Source organism: Elephas maximus, chromosome 20, assembly GCF_024166365.1.
Source record: "Elephas maximus indicus isolate mEleMax1 chromosome 20, mEleMax1 primary haplotype, whole genome shotgun sequence".
Lineage (NCBI taxonomy): Eukaryota > Metazoa > Chordata > Mammalia > Proboscidea > Elephantidae > Elephas > Elephas maximus.
In genome coordinates this window covers 36,286,235-36,304,149 of record NC_064838.1, presented here as the reverse complement: position 1 = coordinate 36,304,149, position 17,915 = coordinate 36,286,235, and the positions used below count along the sequence as shown (strand labels likewise).

At 48.4% G+C, this 17,915-nt stretch overlaps 1 protein-coding gene across 2 annotated transcripts in view; it reads right to left on the bottom strand.

Moving 5' to 3' along the window:
* HRH1 (histamine receptor H1) overlaps positions 1-17,088 on the bottom strand; it is a 110,126-nt gene extending 93,038 nt beyond the window's left edge. Inside the window, exon 1 of one of the 2 annotated variants that reach the window (XM_049861847.1) lies at positions 16,950-17,088. The gene's annotated coding sequence lies outside the window, so the exon portion shown is untranslated. Of the gene's footprint in view, positions 1-16,552; positions 16,754-16,949 lie in introns of those variants that run through there. The other variant, XM_049861849.1, reaches the window with a different exon arrangement.
* Between the last annotated feature and the right edge of the window lie 827 nt (positions 17,089-17,915).

The following is a 17,915-nucleotide window of genomic DNA, read 5'->3' as shown; positions in this document are numbered from 1 at the left end:
TCTGTATATTAAACTTTTGTATTCTGCATCTAGTAATTCCAGGAATGGACTTTCATCTAGAAGATCCCTGGATTCTTTGTTTTGAGAGCCTGTTGAGGTGATCATGGTCTGTTTCTTTATGTGACTTGAGATTGACTGTTGTCTCTGAGCCATCTAGAAGTTATTGTATTAGTTTATGCTTGCTTACTGTGTCATAGCTGCTTGCTTTGTTTTGTTTTGGTATACCCCTATGGGTTGCTTGAGTGAGCTAGCTTGATTATTTTCATCTTTGGAGCTCCGGTGTCCTGTCCCCAGCTGGCTAGAGCTGTTATCAGGTATATCAGTCTAGGAGTCTGTTCAGTTTTCTTGTATGAATTCAGCTCAGGTTTCCAGGTAGCTGATATCAAGTGTGTGGTACAGGCTCTGTCCTACAGTCTTAGAGGGGCAGGGGTGATTGGCGAATATACTGGTATCTGATTGCAGCAGGGGGTCACGCTCTGAACAAGGTAGGGGGCTGAGAACCGACCCCCAAACGTCTCTGAGGAAAACGCGTCTCTGTTCCCTAGAGCCTGCTTGTGGGTGGGTTCTGCAGAGGGACCATGGGCACCCAAAGGTTTTGGTTGTAAGGACTGGGAGGTACCAGTTATCTTTGGACCCCTGTCGCGGGTGGCTGGGTGACCTGAGTGGAGCTACTAGTCCTTAGGTCGCTGATGTGGGTAGGTGAGGACCTTGTTTAATAGGCAAAGCAATGTCAAACGTCAAACACCCACCTCTCCACTGCACAGCTGAAATGGTTGGAGTTTGCCAATAAGGGCCTATTCTCCTGAAGTAGGCCCACACATGTCCATGCAGAAGGGAAAGGTGCTCAAGGTCCATGGATGGTTTATGCCTGGACAGGAGCCGCTTCTGTCCTGAGCTCCCCTGGTTAATGGAGCTAGCAAATTATCTTTTCCCCCCAGTTGCAATTTTTTTTCCTTCCCCAAGGCCGGTAGGATGGCTCTAGGTGCTCACCAGGGTATATCTCAGGCCCAGGGATTCAGCCGCTGAAGCTGGCTTGGTGGTGGGGGCGGGGGGAGAGCGCAGTAAAATATACGCATGTTCTTAGCTTTTGATGAGAGCGCCGTTTTCCTCAGGTTCCAGAGATAGCTTATTTTGAGTAGGCTGTGTGGCTGGCTGCTTCTCCCTGAGGAAACTGCGGCCAAAAGCTAGTACCAGCCCACCGCCGCCACCGCTCCGGGAATGGTGCCTGAGGGCTTCCCGCGACTCAGGTCAGGTAACTCCTCTCCACTTCTGAATGGCCTCTTCCTCCCTCTGCCCCTCAGTTCGTTGTCTAAGTTTGCCTTTGATGCTCAGGGCTCCCAGCTTGCCACAAATATACTTGTTCCACTTGTTTTCTTGGGTCTTTGTTGTGAAGAGGGCTTGATGGAAGCATCTATCTATTCCACCATCTTGACTCTGCCTCCTGATCACAAGCTTTTAAGACTCCAGTCACTACTTACCAAAGTAGAATGTAGAGCATTTTCTTTACAGACTATATTATGCCAGTTGAGCTAAATATTCCCTGAGACCATGATCCTCACAGCCGTCAGCCCAGTAATTCAGTCCCTCAGAGAGTTGGGATGGGTCTATGGAGCTTTCATGAGCTTGCCTTTGTCAAGCTGTGCTGGTTTCCCCAATACCCATCCTGTTTTCTTGTCATCACTTGTCTAGTATCTGTCTTCTCCCCGTAACCTGCCTGCTGCGGCATCCCCAGTGCACAGTGGGCTCACCATCCCCATGCACAGACTGAGTCCTGTTTTACCTTCCTGTGCCTCTGCTCCTGGGGTGAGCCCTGCCCATCCCTGTTTTGGCCTGACAAGCAGGATTCGATTCAGCGCCAAGTGAGAACTTGTTCTGCTCAAGGTCAAAAGGCCTATCTCTGTGTCTGACCCAGCAATGAACCACAAAGCTGTTCCTGTTTCTGCCCTGATTCAAGGACTTAGTACAGAAAACGGAGTTAAGTGAATGGGTTCAATTGAGGGGAGAAGCTATAAGTCTTCTACTCCAATGAGAACTGGCAGTAGAATTCTAATAGGACCCAGGCATTAGGATGTACAACACCTTGTATGTCTGTAGCCCTATGTGACAGAGAAAACATGAAGGTGGAAGAGGAGATAGTTTATCTTCACAGGCAAGGAGATTTTAAGAAAAAAACAAAAGTAGAGTGAGAATACCATAAATTTCCTCCTCTTGAGGAGTTTACAGTCTGGTGGTGGGAAGAGAAGGTAAACCAGATGTTTATTGCACATTGTGATAAGTGCATGGGGTCATGGAACCACCTAAGCCAGTCTGAGGGAATCGGTATAAATGAAACAGGGGACCACTCCCCTCAATACAGCCCTTCCTTCTTCACTCCCACCCTATTACATCTACTTTCCTTTTCTTTACACAAAACATTTCCATGGCCTATATCCACCCTTCCCACCTAGTTATTTTAGTTACCTAATTACTTAGTTAACTAAATTACTTAGGTAACTTAATTACCTCCCTGCTCGCTCAGCTGCTAACTGAAAGGTTGGAGGTTTGAGTCCATCCAGAGATGCTTTGGAAGAAAGACCTGGCAATCTACTTCTAAAAAATCAGCCATTGAAAACCCTATGGAGCACAGTTCTACTGACACACATGGGGTCACCATGAGTCAGGGTCGACTTGATGGGAACTGGCTGGTTAAATGTAAGTCTAGGGGGCACTGTGAGCCCAGAGAAGGATCCCAACCCAGGCCAGGGTGGGGGCAAGGAGGAGAGGGTGATAGGGAGTTCAGGGAAGTCTTCCTGGAAAAGAAGGCCTCTAACCTGAGTCCTGAAGAATGAGGTGAAAGAGGAGAGAGATGCATATACATATATATGAATATATATAATTATAGGCGTTGACATGACCATAACAGCTAACATTTACTGAGTGCTATCCAGAGCCAGGCACTGGGCTAAGCACTTTACACATGTAAAGGAGTAATTTAGTAATTTCTTTTATAAGAATCAGCACAAAATTGGTTCCTATGAGGTTAAAGATGTTTCAAACGTCCAACGTTTCCAGACTGCTGTACCACTCCATCTTCTCTAACATCAACTACTCCTCCTTCCCTCAGCACTCTCCTTCCCGTCTTTAGGTTCTGTAATTCACTGCAACGTCTCACAGAACTCACAAACTATATCAATAAAATGGCTCATGCAGTTGTAAAGGCTGGCAAGTCCCCAAACTGGGTCAGGCGTAGGCTTCTCCTGACTCGAGTGGCCACCGGGCCAACAAACCCAAATAAGACGACAAACAGCTGGCTCACAAGGGTGTAGACGCTAAAGAATCAGGTCAGATGATAGACTTCTGGCCCACGGGGCTGCAGAAGCTGGTGGATCCCAGGATCAGAAGGTCAGATGGCAGGCCAGTTGCTCAAGTTCCAAGAACTGGAGCTCAGACAATGACACAGGATCCAGGTGCAGAAAGAGAAAGCCCCATCAGAACAGCCACATATGAACCTTGGATGCAGGCCACACCAGGGAAAGGCATAGCTTGAGTAAGGGTGGGACTTGAGTCACGCCCTCCTGCAAGACTGTGACTCAAGATACACCCCACACTAATCCACCTTATTAACATATTAAAAAAAAACCCAGCGCCGTCCAGTCGATTCTGACTCATAGTGGTTAGAATTTACAACAGAGGATAATTAGGATAATTACATCAGATACAAAATGGAGGACAACCATACAATACTGGGAATGATGGCCCAGCCAAGTCAACGTATAACCCCAACCATCACAGGTTCCATATACTATACTCCATTTGCATAGTCCCACTCAATCATAGTGTGAGTCTCAAAGACCATGGCTTGTTGTTGTTGCTAGGTGCTGCTGAGTTGGTTCTGACTCATAGCGACTCTACGTACAACTCTATGTAAAACACTGCCTGGTCCTGTGCCATCCTCATGATTTTGTTATGCTTGAGCCAATTGTTGTAGCCACTGTGTCAATCCATCTTGTTGAGGGTCTTCCTCTTTTTCGCTGACCCTCTACTTTACCAAGCATGATGTCCTTCTCCGGAGACTGATCCCTCCTGATAACATATCCAAAGTATGTGAGATGAAGTCTCACCATCCTTGCTTCTAAGGAGCATTCTGGCTATACTTCTTCCAAGACAGATTTGTTCATTCCTCATTCAATATTCTTTGCCAGCATCATAATTCAAAGGCATCAATTCTTTTTCAATCTTCCTTATTCATTGTCCAGCTTTCGCATGCATGTAAGGCGATTGAGAACACCACGGCTTGGGTCAGGCATACCTTAGTCCTTAAACTGACATCTTTGCTTTTTAACACTTTGAAGAGGTCTTTTGCAGCAGATTTGCCCAATGCAATTCATCTTTGATTTTTTGACTGCTGCTTCCTTGGGTGTTGATTGTGGATCTAAGTAAAATGAAATCCTTGACAACTTCAATCTTTTCTCTGTTTATCATGATGTTGCTTACTGGTCCAGTTGTGAGGATTTTAGTTTTCTTTATGTTGAGGTGTAAACCATACCGTGGCTAGAAGACCATGGCTAGAAGAGCCATATTAAGTAATTCACTGTACAGCAATGTATTAACGCCTTTAATCCCCAGGACAACCCTATGGGGGTAGCACTATTCTCATATCCATTTTACAGATGAGGAAGCTGAGGCACAGAGAAGTTAAGAACTTGCTCCCGAGCACACAGCTAGTAAGGAGCAGAGCTGGGGCTCCAGAGTCCAGGCTTTAACCATTATGTGATACCAGGATTTTCTGCCACTTACTCCTCTCACTTAAAAATACACTCACCATGGACATCTTTCCAGGTGGTACCTCTCAGGCTTCATTCTATTTAACGGCTGCAGAGGGTGACACTGGGTTTTGAGGAGGGACGTGACATGGTCAGTTTTATCACTGGGAAAGAGACAGAAGGGAACTGCCTGGGAGCAGGAAAGCTGGTGTTTGGGGTCCTGAAGAGGGAGGCCGAGGCCTAAGTCCAGGCAGGACAGGGAGGACGCAGAGGAGGGCAGGCTCTAGAGTGACACAGCAGCCAGTGCAGTGAGGTCCACTGGGAGGTGGGGGGCACAGGGCAGTGGGGTGCACAGAGCAGTGGGGTATACAGGGCTGTGAGGTGCACAGGGCAGTGGGGTGCACAGGGCAGTGGGGTACACTGGGCAGTGAGGTGCACTGGGAGATGGGGTGTACAGGGTAGCATCATGCACTAGGCAGTGGGGTGCACAGAGCGGTGGGGTATATTGAGCAGTGGGGTTCACTGGGTATGGGGGGCAGCAGACAGCGGGATACAGCAGGCGGTGGGGTGCATCAGGCAGTGAAGTACATCAGGCAGTGGGGTATACCAGGCAGTGATGTACACCAGTTGGTGGGGTACACAGGGCGGTGGGATGTAGCAACCGCCACCTGTAAGGGAACTGTGGGGGGAGGAAGTGGGTAGGGCTGTCTCAGGACCCCCTTGTCTTACAGGACCTCTCCCAGACCCAGGCAGCTTTCCCCTTCAGTCCCCGCCCTCAGCTCTACACGTTTTAATTCTCTCTGAGCTGCTCCAGTTAGCACTGCCAATTAAGGGGGAGTGATCGTTAGTTTCAGTTCCAGAGATATACAGACGTGAAGCTTGTGGAATTCTTAATTCTTTGAATAATCTGTTCCCAGGAAAGTCAATATCTACGCCACCCAAAGTGCAAAAAAAATAAAACAAACAAAAAACTGTGAGTTATCCAGGGGCACGGCCTTAACATTGTGCTCTCTAATAATGCCTCACCCAACCTCACCACACCCAACCACCTGTCAAATCCTAATGCTTCTACTCTAGAACAATCTCGAATCTGTTCACTTCTCTCCATCTGGATGGCTGCCAATAGCCTTCCCACTAGTCTCCCCAGTTCCACTTTAGCTTAAGTTTTCAACGTTTCTTTTTTTTTTTTTAACCTCAGTTTTCCCATCTATAAAATGGGCATACTAACACCCGTCTGTCAGTGTGTTGTACTATGGTGGCTTGTGTGTTGCTGTGATGCTGGAAGCTATTCCACTGGTATATCAAATATCAGCAGGGTCATCTATGGTGGACAGGTTTCAGCAGAGCTTTCAGACTAAGACAGGCTAGGAAGAGGGACCTGAGGGTCTACTTCTGAAAAAACTGGCCAGTGAAAACCTTAAGAATAGCAGCTGAACCCTGTCTGATATAGTGCCAGAAGATGAGCCCCTCAGGTTAGAAGGCACACAAAATACACAGGAGCCGCAACAATGGACTCGAATATACCAACGATAGTGAAGATGGTGCAGGACCAGGCGGCATTTCATTGTGTTGTACATGGGATCACAAATTGAGCCAACTGGACAACAACTAATACTTATCATATAGGAACACTGAAGAGAATGGGTGACCAAACGAATGGCCCCGAGTGATTTCCCAGTAGATAACAGTTGCTTTCCTCTTTCAGCTGGATGGGAGGGATCAGAAAGGCCAGGGATACTCATTCTTTCATACTTTGCTGGGGCAGATAAGAAGCAGGCTCTCTTGACATCACTCCCTCATCCAAAGGGCAATGCAAGAAGAGGAAAAAACTTCTTGCCCACCCCTCATGTTCCTTCCCATGACGGTAGCATAATACTCCTGGTCTTGCTCCTCCTCCCGTTTAAGCCTCCGCTGGGCCCATGTTGTGATGTATCTATGAGCATGTTAGCTCATGTTAGCATCTATGAGCAAAAAAAAAAAAACCCAAACCCACTGCTATCGAGTTAATTCTGACCCACAGCGACCCTAGAGGACAGAGTAGAACTGCCCCATGGAGTTTCCAAGGAGCGCCTGGCAGATTCAAACTGCTGACCTCTTGGTTAGCAGCCATACCACTTAACCACTATGCCACCAGGGTTTCCAGAGATGGAATAGGCAAGGATAACTTGTCCTCTTCTCTGTCACTCCCCAGAGCCAGCCTGTCTGCCTGCAGGGGCATGTGTCCCGCCTGCTCTCCACCAGGAAGCAGAGGGGGCCTAGCCTGGCCTGGCCTGCCCCTGGGCAGGGGACCTTCTGGTTCCAATTCCCAGTGCTCCATTGCCAGCCTCAGTCCTAACAGTGCTATCTTGTTCTCCAGCTGCCATAGTTTTTCGTCTTAGTTCTCAGCTGGTTCAGAGCGTAGGTGGGGCAAAGGCGTGCTATTAACCAGCAGTTCAGCCCCCAACAGGAGAGGCCGGTGGGAGAGCCCTGTCCTGTGTTCCTCGCTTGCTAATGGAGCTTCTCAGGGCCTCAGGCAAGCCTGGGCTGGGTGCTGTGAGAGTCAATCAATAAACGGCTGACAAATGTTTATTGAAGACCTGCTACAACAGTGAAAGCTCACCCTCGCCGGTGTTTCTTATACTTTCAAAATGCCTAAGAAGTGACTTGATTCAAAGGCCTGTGAGCAATGAAGTGCCACGCAGTGGGTTAAGTATACAGATCCCATCTTTGGGATCTTCACTGCCATTTACACAATCAAGATCCACTCTTGTCTTTAAGGATCTAGTTGTTATTTTATTTCCTCCATTCAATTATTGCACACCTACTAGGTGCCAGGTGCTAGTAAAGACACTGCAGGTAAAACCAGACAGATGATGGCCCTACAATAAAGACAATCAAATGGAGAGTGGCCGGATTGGGGGTAGGAATAGGTCAACCTAAAACAGAGTGGTCCAGGCCACGAGGAAAGGTGCCCCATGGAATTTCCAAGGAGCATGAAAAGGTGTAAGCCATTGCAAGACCTGGGAAAAGAGGCTCTCAATAACACTGTGAGATGGGTATTATTATTATCCCGCTTTTTATAGATGAGGAAACTGAGTCCAGGGAGGTTAACATGACTCCTCTGAACCCAAAGAGACATCTACTGGTAACATCAGGACGTCAGTCCAAGGCAGGACTCTTACACCCAAGTCTTGCCACCAAACTCACTTGCCTCTGGGTTCTAACTTCTAGCACTTTTAAGAGAATCTTACTTTGGGGAGCTTCAGCACAGTGAAATGCAGTATGCCCTCACGGAGCTTCCAATCCAGTTTGGGAGAAAACCTCTTTACACAAAAAATGCTAATAACACAAGGCAGGTAAGAAATTGGAAGTGTGGCTCTTGACATTCATGTACAGGAACACGACAATTTCTTGAGGAAAAAGAAATCCACACATGTATTTATCTCTGGAGCCTGGGATCTTAACAAAACACGGAATGTACAATTTACAAAACTGAATGTATCTATGAAAGCATAGTTTTGTCTCTGTTTCTGGCTCACATGGATTTGTAGGGTGAGACCGTGGTGGTCTGATTTAAATGTAGAATCCTGTTGTTGTTAGTTGCCATCGAGTCGGCTCTAAGTCACGGTGATCCCAGGTGTGCAGCGCAGAACCGCTCCATAGGTTTTCGAGGCTGTGACCTTTTGGAAACAGATCACCAGATCTTTGTTCTGAGGCGCCTCTGGGTGAGTTTAAACAGCCAATCTTTCGGTTAGTAGTCAAGTACTTAATCGTTTGTGCCGCCCTTTCTCTAGGGAGGCTGAAAATAAGGCACATCCAGAGGCTCGTGCTAGACCAGAGTAGACCTGCCACACACACTACGGACAGAGGAAAGGAAAAGAGGCATCCGTTATGGGCTCGGAATTTACAGTCCTGTCAGCAGATGCTTCAGACCCAGGTGTCTGCTCATGATGAAAGTGCATCTCAGGTGGGCTCCGGGTGACTGGCTGCAAGATTTATTTAATGACAATTAGTGATTCCAGGAACCAAGAAAAGCCAGCTAGTAAACAAATGAAGTTCTCCTGAAAGAATAAACTGAGTGAAAAGTGCCTGGAAAAGCTTGGAGGGAAAAAAGAAGGAGAAGGAGGAGGAAAAGAAAGAAGCAGGACGAGAAAAAGGAAGAGGAAGATGGAGAGGAGCAGAATGGGGAAGCAAATTCTTTGCCAGCCCTTAAAACACACATTATAAGAACAATAATCAGAACAGTGCGGCACCGTGTGCTAACTATTTTCAGTTTGCCCCTCCAGATCCCCACTTCTCTTCTCCACCTGCTCTGTGCCCCAGGAGGCTGACTTCTAAAGACTGCCTGGAAGGCTCCCTCACCCTCCAGCTCCTGGTTGGAGGAGAGTGAGATTGGATTTTATGCCCCTGGCTTCCTCCCTGCCAGATCACTGAGAGTTTGCTCCATCTTCTTACTCCTTACAGCTCGTTCTCTCCAGCTTTCAAGAAGTGCTTCCTTCCTTTGTCCCTTCAGGCTTAGCCACAGAAACAACTCTTCTCACCACGGCTGTCTCCCAGGGTACTGCACCATTCTGGATTGGTTTCTCCAAATCTAGCACCCATCTTTGCAAATAATCCTTTTATTAAATTCTTCCCAATAACCCAGTTTGAGGGAACCATTTGTTTTCTGCTAAGACCCTGTCTGATATAAGGGGAACTAGAATCAGTAGGTGGTTCAACAGACCAGAACAGAGAATCTGAAAAGGGCACTGCTGCTCACGACAGGGCCTCCAGGATGCATGGCCTGAGGCCCAACACAGAAAGCCACGTGCATGGTGCCCCTGGGTGTTCTGCAGTGCTGTGACTGTGCCTGCTAAGCTATAAAATAACTGAGTATCTCTCCACTGGTCTCACCCCTCCAGGAGCAAAGGGCAATGAAGAAAACCAAATACAAGGAAAAGATCAGTCCAAAGGACAAATGGGCCACAGCTACCACGGGCTCCAGCAGACTGAGTCCAGAACAACGAGATGGTGCCTGGCTACTACCACTGACTGCTCTGAGAGAAATAACAATAGTGGGTCCTGGACAGAGCTGGAGAAAAATGTAGAACAAAATTCTACCTCACAAAAAAAGACCAGACTCACCGGCCTGACAGAGACTGGAGAAACCCTGCGAGTATGGCTCCTGGACACCATTTTAGCTCAGTAATGAAGTCACTCCCCAGCTTCACCCTTCAGCTGAAGATTAGACAGGCCCATAAAACAAAATGAGACTAAAGGGGCACACCAGACCAGGGGTAAGGAATAGAAGCCAGGAGCGGGCAGGAAAGCTGGTAATGGGGAACCCAAGTTCGAGAAGGGAGAGTGTTGACATGTCATGGGATTGTTAACCAACGTCATAAAACAGTATGTGTACTAACCGTTTAATGAGAAGCTAGTTTGTTCTGTAAACCTTCATATAAAAAAACAAAAAAATATAAAGTACAATAAAAATAATAATAAATGAATAATTGAGTATCTGGATTCAGGTGGTACAGGAAAGGAAGGTGGTGAGGAAAGGAATGGGGACAGTTAAACATGAGAAAGAAAATTAATTTAGATTTTTATCTTACATCAAACCCCAAAGAGGTTACAGAGTGATGATTTGATGTAAAATATGAAACCATTATAACAACAACAAGTAGAAACCTTGTTTTCCTAACCTGAAGAATGGGGATAATAGTAACTACCTCATAGCATTATTCTGGAGATTAAGAAAGATGATTCAAGTTAGCACAGTACCTGACATGTTATTAAAAGAGGGCTGAGGGAAGGTTAAAACACACCAAAACCAAACCTCTTGCCATAGTGACCCGACAGGACAGACAGAACTGCCCTGTAGGATTTCCAAGGAGTGGCTGGTGGATTTGAACTGCTGACCTTTTGGTTAGCAGCCAAGCTCTTAATCACTGCACCACGAGGGACCTGGGTGGCATAGACAGTTAAGCACTTGGCTACTAATTGAAAGGTTGGAGGTTCTAGTCCACCCAGAGGTGCACTGGAAGAAAGGCCTGGCAATCTACTTCTTAAAAAATCAGCCACTGAAAACCTGTGGAGCAGTTCTACTCTGACACACATGGGGTCACCATGAGTTAAGAGTCAACTTGGCTGCAATTGTTTATTGAGAGAAGGTTACTGCTCAGAAACTCATCTAGCTACCCTGGGGAGGAAGGGGATTGGGATTAGCAGGAAGGAGTGTGGCCTTTAGGGGAGCTGGGGACTCCACAGAAACTCATACAGGGCAGAGAATGCAAACCTCTCCCACCAACTGGAAGAGGAATTGTCGATGGAGTCACATCAGGGTTTATCCTGCGTCGAGCTGCACTTTACCCAAGATTGCTGGCTGGAGGAACTCTCACTTCTGTCCACTCTCCAAGGCGGTCTGATCCATAATTTGACAACTCTCACAGTTTGAAAGTTCATCCTAGGACTGAGCTGAAATGAGCTTGCCTCCTCACCCTCCACTTTAACATCTACCCACTAGGGACCCTACTGGCAAGTTCCACTGTACACTTAAGGAAGAGCAACACCCATCTTCTTGCGCAATCTCTTCCAGAGAACATAAAAAGTGGGAACACTGCCAACCTCGTTTTGTGATGCCAGCATAACCTCGATACCAAAGCCTGATGAGTACGAACCAGGGAATCTCACTCAGGAACGAAGATGTTAAAGATGCTAGACATCTGTAACAAGACGTTAAAACCCTAAGCAAAAATGCTAGCAAATATAATCCTACTATACAGATGCTGCCAAAACAAAAACCTGTTGCCATCAAGTCGATTCTGACTCATGGTGAACCCATGTGTGAGAGCGTAGAACTGCTCCATAAGGTTTTCTTGGCTGTAGTCTTTATGGCAGCAGATCGCCAGGCCTTTCTTTCACGGTGCCGCTGGGTGGGTTTGAACCACCAACCTTTAGGTTAGTAGTCGAACACAAACCGTATGTACCACCCAGAGACCTTAAAGATGCTACAAATTAGGTTTATTCCAGAAATACAAAAGGCAATGCCATATAGCACATTAACATTAAAAAGGGAAAATGGGGTGATCATTTGAGCAGATGCAGAAGCAGCATCTACTAAAATGCTACCTTCCATTTCTCACTAAAAAGAAAAGAAACACCTAGCAAACTGGGAACAGAAAAGAACTTCTTTTATCTGCTAAAGAGTGCATCTATCAAAACCCTGGAATAAACATTATACCCAGTGGTCAAATGTGGACAGCTCCTCCACAAGAGCTGAAAAAGACCAGCTGATAGCTATCACCTCTTGAATCCATCATTGTACTCTCTCAGGTCTTAGCCAGGGCAGTAAGGCAAGAAAAAATAAATAAATAGAAGGAATGAAAGGATTAGAAAGGAAGAAACAAAACTGTTATTTGCACCTGCTACAATCGTATAGTTTCCAAAACAAACTATGAGTAATTTTTTAAAAATTAATAACGGTTTAGCAAGATTTATGGATACAAGATCAATATGCAAAATGCAAACATATTTCTCCAAAAAGTAACCAAGAAAGCATTAAACTTAATATATATACATACACACATATGTATGAAACATGGGTGGCATAGTGGCAACAGCTGGGACTTACGAATCCGAGCAATCTGATTCATACTCCACCTCCTGCTGCTTCTAAACTGTGTGACCCTGGGCATTCCATTAATCCCCCTGAACCTCAGTTTCCTCATCTGTAAAACAGGGATAGCCATTCTTGTCTAGTTTTTAGGAGCCAACCGATACGGAAGCATTTTGTAGAGGGCTGTATAAATTTAGGACATTGTTATGATGAGTATTATTGCCGCTTGTTTGGTCTGAAGGTGGGGAAGAAGTTCTCTCTCCCAGATTAGAAGCCACCTGCCTCCTTGCTTCTGCCTATCAATTTGTCATCAAGGGCATTGCTGAGTGCTTATTCAATGCATAACACTTCCTCATTCAGTCCTTTCAACTACCCACGTGGCAGGTGCTATATTGGCCCCATTTTACAGATGAGAAAGTTGAGGATCAATCAAGCAACTTGGCATTCATATATTCATCTATTTATTAGACATTCACGAGTGCCTGCTATGTTCAGTTGTTGTTGTTAGCTGCTGTTGAGTCAGCCCCATGAACATGGGATCAGATCATTGTGGTCCATAGAGTTCTCACTGGCTGATGTTCGGAAGGAGATCACCAGGCCTTTCTTCCTAGTCCGTCTTAGTCTGCAAGCTCTGCTGAAACCTGTTCAGCATCATGGCAACACATAAGCCTCCACTGAGAGACAGTGGTAGCTGCCTTTGAGGTGCATTGACTGGGATTCAAACTCAGGTCTCCCATATGGAAGGTGAGAATTCTACCACTGAACTACCACTGCCCCCAGCTACTATGTGCTAAGACCTGTGAAGACCCTGGTCAATAAGACAGACATGGCCCTTGCTCTATTACAGCTTCTATTCCAGGGACGGAGATAGAAAAACAAAAACAAAGAAACCCCAACAACCTAAGTTCTCAAAACTAGCAATCTAGCAGAACTAAGATTCAAACCGAGGTCTGTTGGAAATCAGAATCTACGCTTTTAACCACTACTGGGGAGCCCCCTCAGCCTCCTCAGCTCCATCCTCCCTGCTGTGATGCACAGGATGGCTTTCAAGACACATTCTGCCTGCAGCATCCAGTTTCAATGGGTCTCACCAGCCAGGCTGCTGCACAAATGGAGAGCTGTCGGCTTCGATCCTGGTCCATGTGATCCTCGTGCATTATCACTGGAGAATTACAGCAGGGACAATGAATGCATGAAAGAGGCGAGGCATCCTGCCCCCTCCCCCCACAGCATCAGTGGCATTGTTCCCCACCAGTGCGAATCTTAGTGCTCCGCCACCATTAATGGCAGAAGTGAGTCACTTATAAATAAGATACGGGAGCTTTATTATAATTATATCCCGAGATTCAGAAATGCTCAGCGTTACTGTTGAAAGGGAGGGCAGCAGGTGACTGGGGCCTGAATGATCCTCTGCCAGGTACTCTTTCAGATAAAACGTCTTGGATCAAGAGCAATTACAGCTAATGCCCAGCCTGAATGCTAATGAGAATTACTTACAATTGCATGGAATTCTTAGCCAATTATACTATCTGCTTTTTTTTCTTCTTTTCTTTGCTTTTCCATGCTAGCATTAATCATAAGAAACAGATACTGGCAAATATGATTAATGGCCATTTTGCAGGTAAGGGGACCGACACCAAGGTCACTCGCTCTAAGGGTCAGGGCTGGGATCCAGACTCAGTTCTCCTGAACTTTTGTACTCCATCATGCTGTCTTTCTGGAAATAAGAAAAAAGCTTCAGAACTGAAGATTTGTCCTCCCCACCTGGATGGTGCACAAAACACCCCCAGCAACCAGCACAATCTGAAAGCCAGTGGGGTGGTGTGTTCTGTGGACCCCTTTGCTTCAATGGGGGAAGGGCAGCTATGGAAATACTGGGTGAAATGAACTTCAAACCATGTCCTGCTATTTCACAGCCATCAAGAGGCCTATACTCATCTCTCAGGGAACTGAGAAATAGAAGAGTCTTTTTCCAGTCCACACAACTCAGAGTTTCGAGGAAGAACAGATCAGGCACTTCATCTAAGCCCACCCTGGCCCACTCTGACTGCTCTTTCTAAAAGTCGAATATCACCTGCTAATCCAACATCCCTAATCCACGGCCCTTAGAACCAAGTCAGAGCACAAAGTTCAAGCTGCAGCATGAGGGATCGAGGTTAGCCACAACAGTAATAATTTTGATACTGCCAGCATTTGCTGAGTGTCTATCAGAGTACCAGAAGCTTAAATACGTCTGCACTAAGATGCTGGGACATCTAATATATCTGACGCTCGATCTACCAGGTTGAAGTAATTACTCCTACTTTACAGTTGAGAAAGCAAGAGGTTTGCAGAGGTTGGGTAGCTTGCAGGCGGCTGCACCAGGATGCCACACTGGTCTGCTTGACTGTAATTGTAACAATATTAACAGCTAGCACTTAAATAGCACTTTTATGTATTACATGGCACTGTTCTGCAGTTTACGGCACATGAAGGCATTGAGACCTTTCATCAACCCAGTGAAGAGGGTGCTGCGAGTACCTTCATTCTATAACTGGGGAAACTGAGGAACAGAGAGGTATAGCAACTTGCCCAAGGCCACAGAGCTCAAATGTGACAATACTAGGCAGGTCAACTCCGAAATCCACACTTTTAATCTTTTTGCTATCCCTCCTCTATCAAGACCATACTATTTCCACCAGACATTCTGTGAGAGTCCACGCTTCCCTCCCTCAGACACTCAGCTGGGCCAGGAGGGACCACTCCCAGCCCAGGACTGCCTAAACTCCTCTTGACCGCAGCTCTAGCTGCCAGCTCTGAAATCATGGATGCAAGATGTCCAGTTGTCTCCCACCTGCAAAAGTCTCTGTTACACTTGAAAATGATATCAGGAGTCCCCTGCCTGCCTCCACAGACTTTTCCCTCCATCAGGGGAAACACCTCTTGAGAAAGTTGGACAGCCTTGGCTTGCCTAAGGGCGTCCAGCAAGCCCTGAATCATATTAGAGTATTTATGTAAGGTTGTCCGATATTCCTGTGAGTGGTAACCCACTCGATCACAGGACGCCCACCAGAGAGAAAGCAGAGCCCTGAAGGGCATCAGGGAACCTGTTGCCTTGCATCCCTCTAATCTTCACCCTTGCTGCTGCCAGTCACAAGCATGGAGGGACCTAAGGTCCTATCTGCGCCAGACTTTCATTAAAAATCTAGAAGGTAGGCAAAATTTCAAGTTCAAATCCTAGCTCTGCCATGGACCAGCTGAGCAACCTTAGGCAAAATACTTAACCTCTCTGAGCCTCAACAGACTATCTGTTCAACCAGGTAGTAATAATAGTATCAACCTTGCAAGGCTGCTGAGAATGAAACAGGACAGCATAATACATGCATAATGCTCTGATCCTGCCACCCCCTCTCCCCAGTCTCTGCAGCTTCTGGTGCCTCCAGGATAAAAGCCAAGACAAAAGCATCCAAGCCCCTCCCTGTCAGATCCACAATTCCCCTTTCCCTCAAGCTCTGCAGACATCATCATCTGTGCTTCATTCACAGCCCCCACCCCGGCCCAATCACGAAATGAGCTTCTCAAGCACCTTCCTGGATGGACTTTGCTCACACAGAACTCCCAGAGTTGTTCCCTCACATTGGGCTCCAGGTCTAGGTGGGATTCCCCTGCCAGAAGACAGTAATCGTACCCGGAGCGTCTGCACTCTCAGCTTCCAGACAGAGGGGACACCTCAGAGAAGTAGGGGGCTAGGGCTAGGATCATTTTCTTGGCTGGAAGGTGGGGCGAGACGGTCACTCAGTGAGAGAACGGTGGCGTCGGTGAGGAACCGCTGCGCTCTAGCTCCTGCTCTGACTTCCCTGGCCCCGTCCAGAAAAACCGGGAGCAACTTCCAGAATTTGGTCCCTTCTTACCCTCGCCCTGAAGGCGATCCCCGAGGAGCTTCTGCCACCAGAAGTCACAACCTGGGCATAGCATCCATTCATTTTGCTAAAGGATCCTACGCGCGGTACGATGCGAAGGAGGTAGTCCGATCGGCCCGGAGCTGCGGGAAGCAGGCAGATAGTGGTCCTGCCGCTTCCCACACCCCGACTCCGGTGACACTGAGCTTGGGGCTCCCCCGCATGTGGTTACGTGACTTGGGTCAGGCCGACTCGAGTCCCAAACCCCGATTCTCCCCCTTATTCGCTGACGCTTCTGGGCATAACTTTCCCCTTTCCGAGCCTCAGTTTCCTCTTCTCTAAAATGGGTAAAATAATACCTAGTTCATCGACTTTCGAGGAGAATTCAAAGAGACAACAGATGCCAGCGCCTGACGCGAGGACGCACTCAGACCCGGGGGCGGCCCTGGGAACCCCCGGAGCTCGCCCCCTTCCCGCCCAGCGCTGAGGCCGACGCTCGCGACGCACACCCCTCAGAGCCAGGTGAAGCCACAGGTGCCTGACGGCTGGGGAGCAGGGAGTGCCTGGAGCAAGCCGCGCTCCCAGACCCCACCCGGGCCGCTCGCTTCCCGAGGGCCCCCGAGCGCGCAGACCTCGCCCCGGCGGACTCCGGGGTCTCCGTCACCCACGGGGATGCCTGGAGCCACGCGCCCGGCCAGCGTGCAGCTCTCGCTCTGCCGCGGCCCCGGCGCCCGCCCGCGCCCGGCTCTGACTCACCGGCGCCAGCTCCGAGGAAAGTTTGGCGGTGTGGCGGCCGCGGCAGCCAGGCTTTCGGTGCGCTGCGGCGGCGGCGGCGGGGGTGGCTGGGCGCCGAGGGAACGGATTGGGGAGGCGAGCGCGAGAGGAGGAGCCGCGGCGAAGGGGCCTGCCGATGAGGGAGGGAGGGAGAGAAGGCGGGGACCAGGGCCCCGCTGGCCTGCCGCGCCCCAGGCTCCTGCTGCCCGAGGCTCGGGCTGCCCCAGCGCCGGAAGGGAGCGGGAGGGGCACCTCGCGGGCGGACACCTTCTCCCTCCTGACTCCAGCCCGAGGGGCACCCCGCCCTCCGCCTACTCGGGGTACGCGCAGCGGGGAGTGAGGGGGCCTCCACCGGCTGGGGGGGAGAGGTGGAAGAAGGATCAGAACCTTGGCGAGAACCTCATCTTCCCACGAAAATCCCAAAGGGCAGGTAGACAGCAGTAGATCGGTCAAGATAGAGGCAAAGATGGAACTAGTCAGAGATGAGACAGTCTTTGGCAAAGTCAGAGACCAACTGATAGACAAAGACAGACAGTGATACACCCCTGCCCCATCCCTGCTAGAGACAGGCCAAATAGAAAAAGACAAAGTCAGATAGGCAGAGACAGAAAAGACTAACAGATAGGGTCAACCTCTAGGGTGAAACCACCCTGGAGGTTTCATGGGCGACCTAGAGAAGGGCTACCACCAGGCCTAGAGCCCCACAGGCTGGTCTATTTCTCCACAGTCTCCCACATTCAAAACACTGTGTCCCAATTAGCATCTGGGCCAGATGGAGGAGAAGGGCGGTGTGGGGTCATCAGGATGGAGGTGTGTGGTTCTTCTGCTGGTCCCAAACGCCTCTACCGCTGTTTTGGGGGGGCCTGAGGATTCTTCCAGCTGCCTTCATCTCCACAGCTGGGAGAGAGGAAGGGCATTCTTTCTCACCAGGGTGAGGAAAAATGCCAT